The sequence below is a fragment of the Oncorhynchus mykiss genome, chromosome 16 (genome assembly GCF_057628025.1).
Source record: "Oncorhynchus mykiss isolate SJ-2025 chromosome 16, ASM5762802v1, whole genome shotgun sequence".
Classification (NCBI taxonomy): domain Eukaryota; kingdom Metazoa; phylum Chordata; class Actinopteri; order Salmoniformes; family Salmonidae; genus Oncorhynchus; species Oncorhynchus mykiss.
In genome coordinates, this window is record NC_143037.1 from 65,391,986 (window position 1) to 65,405,925 (window position 13,940).

A 13,940-nucleotide genomic window follows, 5' to 3' on the forward strand; every position below is an offset into this window, starting at 1 on the left:
GTCACTAACATCAGTCATTCATTTGTACATGAAATTAAATGGACAAAATGAGTTCACAATAAGGTTCACGCTGAAGCATGAAAACACACATCAAAAAAAGTATTAACTCTGTATGTCTCCACAGTACATACTGTACCAATATGTGTATACAGTATGTTTGTGAATTCTTGTATTTGTGTACAGATGTAGGATCTTAATTTGATCACCTTTGATCAGGAGAACTTTCCCGCAATGCAGGACCTTTCTTACTTTTAGTGTATTTGAGGTTTAAAAAGACTTCTGAAGTTTGCAATATCCACTTTGAAATGTCAGACCTGATTTTTCCCTGATGAAAAATGTATCAACCCCTATAAAAATTACAATTAATTATACTCCACATTATAATTCAGATTTCCTGTTGCTGAAGGATTATTAAGACCCTGTAGCTGTATGTACTTGTGAGGGTGCATGTGTGTATGTGTGTCTGCCTGCATGTGTGTGTTTGTGTGATCCATCAAATGGGTCTGATTTGTAATGCGGAACATTGCATTGACCGTTTCTCTCTCTCATGCCCTCTGCTTGTGTATAGACTATAGAGTGTACCGACAGCACTCTCAATCAATACATCTTAAATTGAATACGTGATTGGTTTGGGACTGAGTGGCCATCTTTTTCCTTAACCTTCCACAGTGAGTCCCACACACCACATTCACCCAACAACAGACACAGTCTGCATCTCAAATGAAGCGAACCCCATTCCCTATCTAGAGTGCCCTACGTCTGACCAGGGCCCTATGTAGCTGGAGCCCAAGACAGTCCATAGTCCACCCACCTGGGAATAGGTTTTTACATTGTGATCTTCTCTGACCGTGTGAAAAAGTGTCTAGTGCGGTTTTGATTGAATTGCACTCCTCAGTTCATTGTGACAGTAGAGAGGGCAGATTGTGTGATGAACCAGAGGACTGTGGGATTTTTCATTCCTGAACATACTGTACGTGTTGCTTAATAAACAGGTCAAAGGCACTCATACACTGGACTCGTGAGAACAAGAACACACATGAATGAACATGCATTACTGTAACATGCAGACACACACACACACACACACACACACACACACACACACACATAACGCTGTCCGTTGTTATCATTCTTCATTTTTCTACACTATCATTTCCTACTATGTTTTCTAATAAGTAAGTAATCGGAAACGTCAGACAGATACTCCTGAAAGTTATAGCAGGATTTGTTGTCATCTTTATTGAAATAAGTACAAATCAACATAATGCCTCATGAAGATTACCTAGAAAATGATACTCCTCCTCGAGTGTGTTTACATATATTGCTTGAGTGTCAATCTCCTAACAGAAGATGCTTCCGGGTGATGACCTCTCTGCTGTACGTTGCTAAATATAAAACATCAGCCAGAAAATGTCCACTGATAATCAGTTTGTGTGTGTGTGTGTGTGTGTGTGTGTGTGTGTGTGTGTGTGTGTGTGTGTGTGTGTGTGTGTGTGTGTGTGTGTGTGTGTGTGTGTGTGTGTGTGCATGCGTGTGTGTGTGTGAGTTGCCTTGTCTCAACTAAACTCTGCACCATCGAAACAACATCAGAGATCATCCACTTGCCTAAACCTCTGTGTTTTGACGCTCAAGTCATTCCAGGTTAAAGGTTTACATAATCCATGAGACAACAAACTACTGTCTCTCCTTCTGTCTCTCGCTCTCTTTCTCTCTCTCTCTCGCTCTCTTGTTCTCTCTCTCTGATCTTAATGTTTTTCCTCATAATCCTGGACTTTCGGACCACCATTTTATTACGTTTGCAATCGCAACAAATAATCTGCTCGGACCCCAACCAAGGAGCATCAAAAGTCGTGCTATAAATTCTCAGACAACCCAAAGATTCCTTGATGCCCTTCCAGACTCCCTCTGCCTACCCAAGGACGTCAGAGGACAAAAATCAGTTAACCACCTAACTGAGGAACTCAATTTAACCTTGCGCAATACCCTAGATGCAGTTGTACCCCAAAAACTAAAAATATTTGTCATAAGAAACTAGCTCCCCGGTATACAGAAAATACCCGAGCTCTGAAGCAAGCTTCCAGAAAATTTGAACGGAAATGGCGCCACACCAAACTGGAAGTCTTCCGACTAGTATCGAAGAGCTCTCACTGCTGCTCGATCATCCTATTTTTCCAACTTAAATGAGGAAAATAAGAACAATCCGAAATGTCTTTTTGATACTGTCGCAAAGCTAAGTAAAAAGCAACATTCCCCAAGAGAGGATGGCTTTCACTTCATTTCACTTCATGAAATCCCTTCATCAAATTCATGAACTTCTTTGAGGAAAATATCATGATTATTAGAAAGCAAATTACGGACTCCTCTTTAAATCTGCGTATTCCTCCAAAGCTCAGTTGTTCTGAGTCTGCACAACTCTGCCAGGACCTAGGATCAAGAGAGACGCTCAAGTGTTTTAGTACTATATCTCTTGACACAATGATGAAAATTATCATGGCCTATTAACCTTCAAGCTGCACACTGGACCCTGTTCCAACTAAACTACTGGAATAGCTGCTTCCTGTGCTTGGCCCTTCTATGTTGAACATAATAAACGGCTCTCTATCCACCGGATGTGTACCAAACTCACTAAAAGTGGCAGTAATAAAGCCTCTCTTGAAAAAGCCAAACCTTGACCCAGAAAATATAAAAAACTATCGGCCTATATCGAATCTTCCATTCCTCTCAAAGATTTTAGAAAAGGCTGTTGCGCAGCAACTCACTGCCTTCCTGAAGACAAACAATGTATACGAAATGCTTCGGTCTGGTTTTAGACCCCATCATAGCACTGAGACTGCACTTGTGAAGGTGGTAAATTACCTTTTAATGGCATCAGACCGAGGCTCTGCATCTGTCCTCGTGCTTCTAGACCTTAGTGCTGCTTTTGATACCATGGATCACCACATTCTTTTGGAGAGATTGGAAACTAAAATTGGTCTACACGGACAAGTTACGGCCTGGTTTAGATCTTATCTGTCGGAAAGATATCAGTTTGTCTCTGTGAATGGTTTGTCCTCTGACAAATCAACTGTACATTTCGGTGTACATACCTACACGTACGCTACGGTCACAATTGTCTCTAGAATTTCTAAGCAAACAGCTGGAGGCAGGGCTTTCTCGTATAGAGCTCAATTTTTATGGAATGGTCTGCCTACCCATGTGAGAGACACAGACTCGGTCTCAAACTTTAAGTCTTTACTGAAGACTCATCTCTTCAGTAGGTCCTATGATTGAGTGTAGTCAGGCCCAGGAGTGTGAAGGTGAATGGAAAGGCTCTGGAGCAACAAACCGCCCTTGCTATCTCTGCCTGGCCGGTTCCCCTCTCTCCACTGGGATTCTCTGCTTCTAACCCTATTACAGGGGTGCGTCACTTGAGTGGGTTGAGTCACTGACGTGATCTTCCTGTCTGAGTTAGCGACCCCCCTTGGGTTGTGCCGTGTCGGAGATCTTTGTGGGCTATACTTCGCCTTGTGTCAGGATGGTAAATTGGTGGTTGAAGATATCCCTCTAATGGTGTAGTGGCTGTGCTTTGGCAAAGTGGGTGGGGTTATATCCTGCCTGTTTGGCCCTGTCCATGGGGCCACAGTGTCTCCTGGCCCCTCCTGTCTCAGCCTCCAGTACTTATGCTGCAGTAGTTTATGTGTTGGGGGGCTATGGTCACTCTGTTATATCTGGTGTACTTCTCCTGTCTTATCTGGTGTCCTGTGTGAATTTAAGTATGCTCTCTCTAATTCTCTCTTTCTTTCTCTCTCTCGGAGGACCTGAGCCCTAGGACCATGCCTCAGGACTACCTGGCATGATGACTCCTTGCTGTCCCCAATTCACCTGACCGTGCTGCTGCTCCAGTTTCAACTGTTCTGCCTGCGGTTATGGAACGCTGATCTGTTCACCGGACGTGCTACCTTGTCTCAGACCTGCTGTTTTCAACTCTCTAGAGACAGCAGGCGCGGTAGAGATACTCTTAATGATCGGCTATGAAAAGCCAACTGACATTTACTCCTGAGGTGCTGACTTGTTGGACCCTCGACAACTACTGTGATTATTATTATTTGACCCTGCTGGTCATTTATGAACATTTGAACATCTTGGCCATGTTCTGGTATATTCTTCACCCGGCACAGCCAGAAGAGGACTGGCCACCCCTCATAGCCTGGTTCCTCTCTAGGTTTCTTCTTAGGTTTTCACCTTTCTAGGGAGTTTTTCCTAGCCACCGTTCTTCTACACCTGCATTGCTTGCTGTTTGGGGTTTCAGGCTGGGTTTCTGTACAACACTTTGTGACATCAACTGATGTAAGAAGGGCTATATAAATGAATTTGATTTGATTTGATCTCCCTCTCTGTCTCTCTCTCTTTCTCTCTCTATGTATCTCTCTCTCTCTCTCTCTCTCTCTCTGTATCTCTCTCAATTCAATTCAATTCAAGGGGCTTTATTGGCATGGGAAACACATGTTAACATTGCCAAAGCAAGTGAGGTAGATAATATACAGAAGTGAAATAAACAATAAAAATTAACAGTAAACATTACACTCACAGAAGTCCAAAAGAATAAGGACATTACAAATGTCATATTATGTCTATATATACACTGTTGTAACGATGTGCAAATAGTTAAAGTACCAAAGGGAAAATAAATAGTCATAATTATAGGTTGTATTTACAATGGTGTTTGTTCTTGACTGGTTGCCCTTTTCTTGTGGCAACAGGTCACAAATCTTGCTGCTGTGATGGCACACTGTGGTATTTCACCCAGTAGATAAGGGAGTTTATCAAAATTGGGTTCGAATTCTTTATGGATCTGTGTAATCTGAATATGTGTCTCTAATATGGTCATACATTTGGCAGGAGGTTAGGAAGTGCAGCTCAGTTTCCACCTCATTTTGTGGGCGGTGTGCTCATACAGTGGGAAGACAAAGTATGTGAACCCTTTAGAATTACCTGGATTTCTGCTTAAATTGGTCATCAAATGTTATCTTCATCTAAGACACAGCAATAGACAAACACAGTCTGCTTAAACTAATAACACACAAACAATTATACGTTTTCATGTCTTTATTGAACACACCGTGTAAACATTCACAGTGCAGGGTGGGAAAAGTATGTGAACCCTTAGATTTCATAACTGGTTGACCCGCCTTCGGCAGCAATAACCTCAACCAAACGTTTTCTGTAGTTGAGGATCAGACATGTAGGAGGAATTTTGGACCATTCCTCTTTACAAAACTGTTTCAGTTCCACAACATACTTGGGATGTCTGGTGTGAACTGCTCTCTTGAAGGCATACCACAGCATTTCAATCAGGTTGAGGTCAGGACTCTGACTGGGCCACTCCAGAAGATGTATTTTCTTCTGTTGAAGCCATTCTTTTGTTGATTTACTTCTGTGTTTTGGGTCGTTGTCCTGTTGCATCACCAAACTTCCTTTGCGCTTCAATTGGTGGACAGACAGCCTTACATTCTCCTGCAAAATGTCTTGATAAACTTGGGAATTCATTTTTCCGTTGATGATTGTAAGCTGTCCAGGCCCTGAGGCAGCAATGCAGACTCAAACCATGATGCTCCCTCCACCATACTTTACAGTTGGGATGAGGTTTTGATGTTGGTGTGCTGTGCATATTTTTCTCCACATATAGTGTTGTATGTTCCATTCAAACAACACAACTGTAGTTTCATCTGTCCACAGAATATTTTGCCAGTAGCGCTGTGGAACATCTAGATGTTATTTTGCGAACTTCAGACGTGCAGCAATGTTCTTTTTTGGACAGCAGTGGCTTCTTCCGTGGTGTCCTCCCATGAACACCATTCTTGTTTAGTGTTTTACATATTGTAGACTCGTCAACAAAGATGTTAGCATCTTCCAGAGAGTTCTGTAAGTATTTAGCTGACAATCTAGGATTCTTCTAACTTCATAGAGCATTCTACACTGTGCTCTTGCAGTCATCTTTGCAGGACGGCCACTCCTATGGAGCCTAGCAACAGCACTGAAATTTCTCCATTTATAGACAATTTGTCTTTCAATGTATCTTTTAGAGATACTTTTGTAACCCTTTCCAGCATTATGCAAGGCAACAATTCTTAATCTTAGGTCTTCTGATGCATGGTTTGTTTGAGGCATGGTTCACATCGGGCAATGCTTCTTGTGAATAGCAAACTTCAATTTTGTGAGGGTTTTTTCTGGGGCAGTGCAGCTCTAACCAAAATCTCCAATCTCGTCTCATTGATTGGACTCCAGGTTAGTTGACTCCTGACTCCAGCTTTTGGAGAAGTCATTAGCCTAGGGGTTCACATACTTTTTCCAACCTATACTGTGAATGTTTAAGTGATGTATTCAATATAGACAAGAAAAATACAATAATTTGTGTGTTATTAGTTTAAGCAGACTGTGTTTGTTTATTGTTGTGACTTAGACGAAGATCAAATCAAACTGTATGTCAAATTTATGCAGAAATCCAGGTAATTCCAAAGGGTTCGTATACTTTTTATTGCCACTGTAGCCTGTCTTCTCTTGAGAGCAAGGTCTGCCTATGGCGGCCTTTATCAATAGCAAGGCTATGCTCACTGAGTCTGTACATAGTCGAAGCTTTCCTTACATTTGGGTCAGTCACAGTGGTCAGGTATTCTGCCACTGTGTACTCTCTGTTTAGGGCCAAATAGCATTCTAGTTTGCTCTGTTTTTTAAATTCTTCAATTTGTCAATTAATTATCTTTTTGTTTTCTCATGATTTGGTTCGGTCTAATTGTGTTGCTGTCCTGAGGCTCTGTGGGGTATGTTTGTGTTTGTGAACCGGTACCCTGTACCGGTACCCCCTGTATATAGCCTCCACATTGACTCTGTACCAGTACCCCCTGTATATAGACTCAACATTGACTCTGTACCGGTACCCCCTGTATATAGACTCAACATTGACTCTGTACCGGTACCCCCTGTATATAGCCTCCACATTGACTCTGTACCAGTACCCCCTGTATATAGACTCAACATTGACTCTGTACCGGTACCCCCTGTATATAGCCTCCACATTGACTCTGTACCAGTACCCCCTGTATATAGACTCAACATTGACTCTGTACCGGTACCCCCTGTATATAGACTCAACATTGACTCTGTACCGGTACCCCCTGTATATAGCCTCCACATTGACTCTGTACCAGTACCCCCTGTATATAGACTCAACATTGACTCTGTACCGGTACCCCCTGTATATAGCCTCCACATTGACTCTGTACCGGTACCCCCTGTATATAGCCTCCACATTGACTCTGTACCAGTACCCCCTGTATATAGCCTCCACATTGACTCTGTACCGGTACCCCCTGTATATAGACTCAACATTGACTCTGTACCGGTACCCCCTGTATATAGCCTCCACATTGACTCTGTACCGGTACCCCCTGTATATAGCCTCCACATTGACTCTGTACCAGTACCCCCTGTATATAGCCTCCACATTGACTCTGTACCGGTACCCCCTGTATATAGCCTCCACATTGACTCTGTACCGGTACCCCCTGTATATAGCCTCCACATTGACTCTGTACCAGTACCCCCTGTATATAGCCTCCACATTGACTCTGTACCGGTACCCCCTGTATATAGCCTCCACATTGACTCTGTACCGGTACCCCCTGTATATAGCCTCCACATTGACTCTGTACCGGTACCCCCTGTATATAGCCTCCACATTGACTCTGTACCGGTACCCCCTGTATATAGTCTCCACATTGACTCTGTACCAGTACCCCCTGTATATAGTCTCCACATTGACTCTGTACCGGTACCCCCTGTATATAGACTCAACATTGACTCTGTACCGGTACCCCCTGTATATAGCCTCCACATTGACTCTGTACCGGTACCCCCTGTATATAGTCTCCACATTGACTCTGTACCGGTACCCCCTGTATATAGCCTCCACATTGACTCTGTACCAGTACCCCCTGTATATAGACTCAACATTGACTCTGTACCGGTACCCCCTGTATATAGCCTCCACATTGACTCTGTACCGGTACCCCCTGTATATAGCCTCCACATTGACTCTGTACCAGTACCCCCTGTATATAGCCTCCACATTGACTCTGTACCGGTACCCCCTGTATATAGACTCAACATTGACTCTGTACCGGTACCCCCTGTATATAGCCTCCACATTGACTCTGTACCGGTACCCCCTGTATATAGCCTCCACATTGACTCTGTACCAGTACCCCCTGTATATAGCCTCCACATTGACTCTGTACCGGTACCCCCTGTATATAGCCTCCACATTGACTCTGTACCGGTACCCCCTGTATATAGCCTCCACATTGACTCTGTACCAGTACCCCCTGTATATAGCCTCCACATTGACTCTGTACCGGTACCCCCTGTATATAGCCTCCACATTGACTCTGTACCGGTACCCCCTGTATATAGCCTCCACATTGACTCTGTACCGGTACCCCCTGTATATAGCCTCCACATTGACTCTGTACCGGTACCCCCTGTATATAGTCTCCACATTGACTCTGTACCAGTACCCCCTGTATATAGTCTCCACATTGACTCTGTACCGGTACCCCCTGTATATAGACTCAACATTGACTCTGTACCGGTACCCCCTGTATATAGTCTCCACATTGACTCTGTACCGGTACCCCCTGTATATAGTCTCCACATTGACTCTGTACCGGTACCCCCTGTATATAGACTCAACATTGACTCTGTACCGGTACCCCCTGTATATAGACTCAACATTGACTCTGTACCGGTACCCCCTGTATATAGCCTCCACATTGACTCTGTACCGGTACCCCCTGTATATAGCCTCCACATTGACTCTGTACCGGTACCCCCTGTATATAGCCTCCACACTGACTCTGTACCGGTACCCCCTGTATATAGCCTCCACACTGACTTCGTACCGGTACCCCCTGTATATAGCCTCCACATTGACTCTGTACCAGTACCCCCTGTATATAGCCTCCACATTGACTCTGTACCGGTACCCCCTGTATATAGCCTCCACATTGACTCTGTACCGGTACCCCCTGTATATAGCCTCCACATTGACTCTGTACCGGTACCCCCTGTATATAGCCTCCACATTGACTCTGTACCGGTACCCCCTGTATATAGTCTCCACATTGACTCTGTACCAGTACCCCCTGTATATAGTCTCCACATTGACTCTGTACCGGTACCCCCTGTATATAGACTCAACATTGACTCTGTACCGGTACCCCCTGTATATAGTCTCCACATTGACTCTGTACCGGTACCCCCTGTATATAGTCTCCACATTGACTCTGTACCGGTACCCCCTGTATATAGACTCAACATTGACTCTGTACCGGTACCCCCTGTATATAGACTCAACATTGACTCTGTACCGGTACCCCCTGTATATAGCCTCCACATTGACTCTGTACCGGTACCCCCTGTATATAGCCTCCACATTGACTCTGTACCGGTACCCCCTGTATATAGCCTCCACACTGACTCTGTACCGATACCCCCTGTATATAGCCTCCACATTGACTCTGTACCGGTACCCCCTGTATATAGCCTCCACATTGACTCTGTACTGGTACCTCCTGTATATAGCCTCCACATTGACTCTGTACCGGTACCCCCTGTATATAGCCTCCACATTGACTCTGTACTGGTACCTCCTGTATATAGCCTCCACATTGACTCTGTACCGGTACCCCCTGTATATAGCCTCCACATTGACTCTGTACTGGTACCTCCTGTATATAGCCTCCACATTGACTCTGTACTGGTACCCCCTGTATATAGCCTCCACATTGACTCTGTACCGGTGCCCCCTGTATATAGCCTCCACATTGACTCTGTACCAGTACCCCCTGTATATAGCCTCCACATTGACTCTGTACTGGTACCCCCTGTATATAGCCTCCACATTGACTCTGTACCGGTGCCCCCTGTATATAGCCTCCACATTGACTCTGTACCGGTACCCCCTGTATATAGCCTCCACATTGACTCTGTACCGGTACCCCCTGTATATAGCCTCCACATTGACTCTGTACCGGTACCCCCTGTATATAGCCTCCACATTGACTCTGTACCGGTACCCCCTGTATATAGCCTCCACATTGACTCTGTACAGGTACCCCCTGTATATAGCCTCCACATTGACTCTGTACCGGTACCCCCTGTATATAGCCTCCACATTGACTCTGTACCGGTACCCCCTGTATATAGCCTCCACATTGACTCTGTACCGGTACCCCCTGTATATAGCCTCCACATTGACTCTGTACTGGTACCTCCTGTATATAGCCTCCACATTGACTCTGTACCGGTACCCCCTGTATATAGCCTCCACATTGACTCTGTACCAGTACCCCCTGTATATAGCCTCCACATTGACTCTGTACTGGTACCCCCTGTATATAGCCTCCACATTGACTCTGTACCGGTGCCCCCTGTATATAGCCTCCACATTGACTCTGTACCAGTACCCCCTGTATATAGCCTCCACATTGACTCTGTACTGGTACCCCCTGTATATAGCCTCCACATTGACTCTGTACCGGTGCCCCCTGTATATAGCCTCCACATTGACTCTGTACCGGTACCCCCTGTATATAGCCTCCACATTGACTCTGTACCGGTACCCCCTGTATATAGCCTCCACATTGACTCTGTACCGGTACCCCCTGTATATAGCCTCCACATTGACTCTGTACCGGTACCCCCTGTATATAGCCTCCACATTGACTCTGTACAGGTACCCCCTGTATATAGCCTCCACATTGACTCTGTACCGGTACCCCCTGTATATAGCCTCCACATTGACTCTGTACCGGTACCCCCTGTATATAGACTCAACATTGACTCTGTACCGGTACCCCCTGTATATAGCCTCCACATTGACTCTGTACCGGTACCCCCTGTATATAGCCTCCACATTGACTCTGTACCGGTACCCCCTGTATATAGCCTCCACATTGACTCTGTACCGGTACCCCCTGTATATATCCTCCACATTGACTCTGTACCGGTACCCCCTGTATATAGCCTCCACATTGACTCTGTACCAGTACCCCCTGTATATAGCCTCCACATTGACTCTGTACCGGTACCCCCTGTATATATCCTCCACATTGACTCTGTACCGGTACCCCCTGTATATAGCCTCCACATTGACTCTGTACCAGTACCCCCTGTATATAGTCTCCACATTGACTCTGTACCGGTACCCCCTGTATATAGACTCAACATTGACTCTGTACCGGTACCCCCTGTATATAGCCTCCACATTGACTCTGTACCGGTACCCCCTGTATATAGCCTCCACATTGACTCTGTACCAGTACCCCCTGTATATATCCTCCACATTGACTCTGTACCGGTACCCCCTGTATATATCCTCCACATTGACTCTGTACCAGTACCCCCTGTATATAGACTCAACATTGACTCTGTACCGGTACCCCCTGTATATAGCCTCCACATTGACTCTGTACCAGTACCCCCTGTATATAGACTCAACATTGACTCTGTACCAGTACCCCCTGTATATAGCCTCCACATTGACTCTGTACCGGTGCCCCCTGTATATAGCCTCCACATTGACTCTGTACCGGTACCCCCTGTATATAGCCTCCACATTGACTCTGTACCGGTACCCCCTGTATATAGCCTCCACATTGACTCTGTACCGGTACCCCCTGTATATAGCCTCCACATTGACTCTGTACAGGTACCCCCTGTATATAGCCTCCACATTGACTCTGTACCGGTACCCCCTGTATATAGCCTCCACATTGACTCTGTACCGGTACCCCCTGTATATAGACTCAACATTGACTCTGTACCGGTACCCCCTGTATATAGCCTCCACATTGACTCTGTACCGGTACCCCCTGTATATAGCCTCCACATTGACTCTGTACCGGTACCCCCTGTATATAGACTCAACATTGACTCTGTACCGGTACCCCCTGTATATAGCCTCCACATTGACTCTGTACCGGTACCCCCTGTATATATCCTCCACATTGACTCTGTACCGGTACCCCCTGTATATATCCTCCACATTGACTCTGTACCGGTACCCCCTGTATATATCCTCCACATTGACTCTGTACCGGTACCCCCTGTATATAGCTTCCACATTGACTCTGTAGCGGTACTACCTGTATATAGCCTCCACATTGACTCTGTACCGGTACCCCCTGTATATAGCCTCCACATTGACTCTGTACCGGTACCCCCTGTATATAGCCTCCACATTGACTCTGTACCGGTACCCCCTGTATATAGCCTCCACACTGACTCTGTACCGGTACCCCCTGTATATAGCCTCCACATTGACTCTGTACCAGTACCCCCTGTATATAGCCTCCACACTGACTCTGTACCGGTACCCCCTGTATATAGCCTCGTTATTTCTGATTGATTAGATCTTTTTTTTTTTTACTTTATTTGGTATATATATTATTAACTCTATTTCTTGATCTGCATTGTTGGTTAAGGACTTGTAAGTAAGCCGTGTAATTTCACCGTACAAGTTGTAATCGGCGCATGTGACAAATAACATTTGATTTGATTTTATTAGACTTGAAGGCTCTCTCATCGCTGTGGTGATCAGGCCGAACAGGCAAACTTGATGACGGTGTTGGTTTCCTGCGTGGCCATGCAGTCGTGGGTGAAGAGGGAGAACAGTCAGGGACGAACCCCTTTGGGGCCCCCATGTTGATGGTCAGCAAGCAGGTGTTGTTGCTTACCTTCACCACATGGGATCGGCCCGGCCAGGAAGTCGCAGAGGGAGGTGTTCAGTCCCAGGGTCCCCAGCTTAGTGATGAGCTTGGAGGAGACTATTACGTTGAACGCTGAGCTGTAGTCTATGAACAGAATTATCACATAGTTATCTGCCCTCCTGTCCAGGTGGGAGAGGGCAGTGTGGAGTGCAATTGAGATTATTGCAATTTGGATCTGTTGGGATGGTTTGTGAATTAGAGTGGGTCCAGAATGTCTGGGATGATGGTCTTGATGTGTGTCATGACCAGCCTTTCACTTAATAATTACAGATGTGAATGTTACAAGGCAATAGTCATTTAGGCAGGTTGCCTAGAGTTCTTGGGAAACAGGACAATGGTGGTCAACTTGAAACATGTTGGGATTACAGACTGGGAAAAGGAGAGATTGAAGATGTCCGTGAAGACACATGCCAGCTGGTCTGCGCATATATTGAGAACGCATCCTGGTATTCCATCTGGCCAGGTGGCCTTGCGACTGTTAACCTGGGTGAGTGAGTGTTAAGACTGTGTGATCACTGAGATCACACAGTCATCTGGAACAAAGGGGCTTTCACGCAAGACTCAGTGTTGTATTCCTCGAAGCAAGCATAAAAGGCATTTAGTTTGTTTGGAAGTTATGCATCACTGGGCATTTTATGGCTAGGTTTCCCTCCGTAATACATTGTCGTCTGCAAGCCCTGCCACATGCGACGAGCGTCAGAGCCGGTGTAATAGGTTTCCACCTTTCTCCTACACTGAGTGTACAAAACATTAGGAACACCTGCTCTTTCCATGACATAAACTGACCAGGTGAATCCAGATGAACTCTATGATCCCTTATTGATGTCACTTGTTAAATCCACTTCAATCGGTGTAGATGAAGGGGAGGAGACAGGTTAAAGAAGGATTTTTAAGCCTTGAGACAATTGAGACATGGATTGTGTATGTGTGCCATTAAGAGGGTGAACGGGCAAGACAAAAGATGTAAGTGCATTTGAACGGGTATGGTAGTAGGTACCAGGCGCACCGGTTTGTGTCAGGAACTGCACCGTTGGTGGTTTTCCACGCTCAACAGTTTCCCGTGTGTAGCAAGAAGGGTTCACCACACAAACATTGTAGTCGACATGAGCCAGAATCCCTTTTGAACACTTTGGA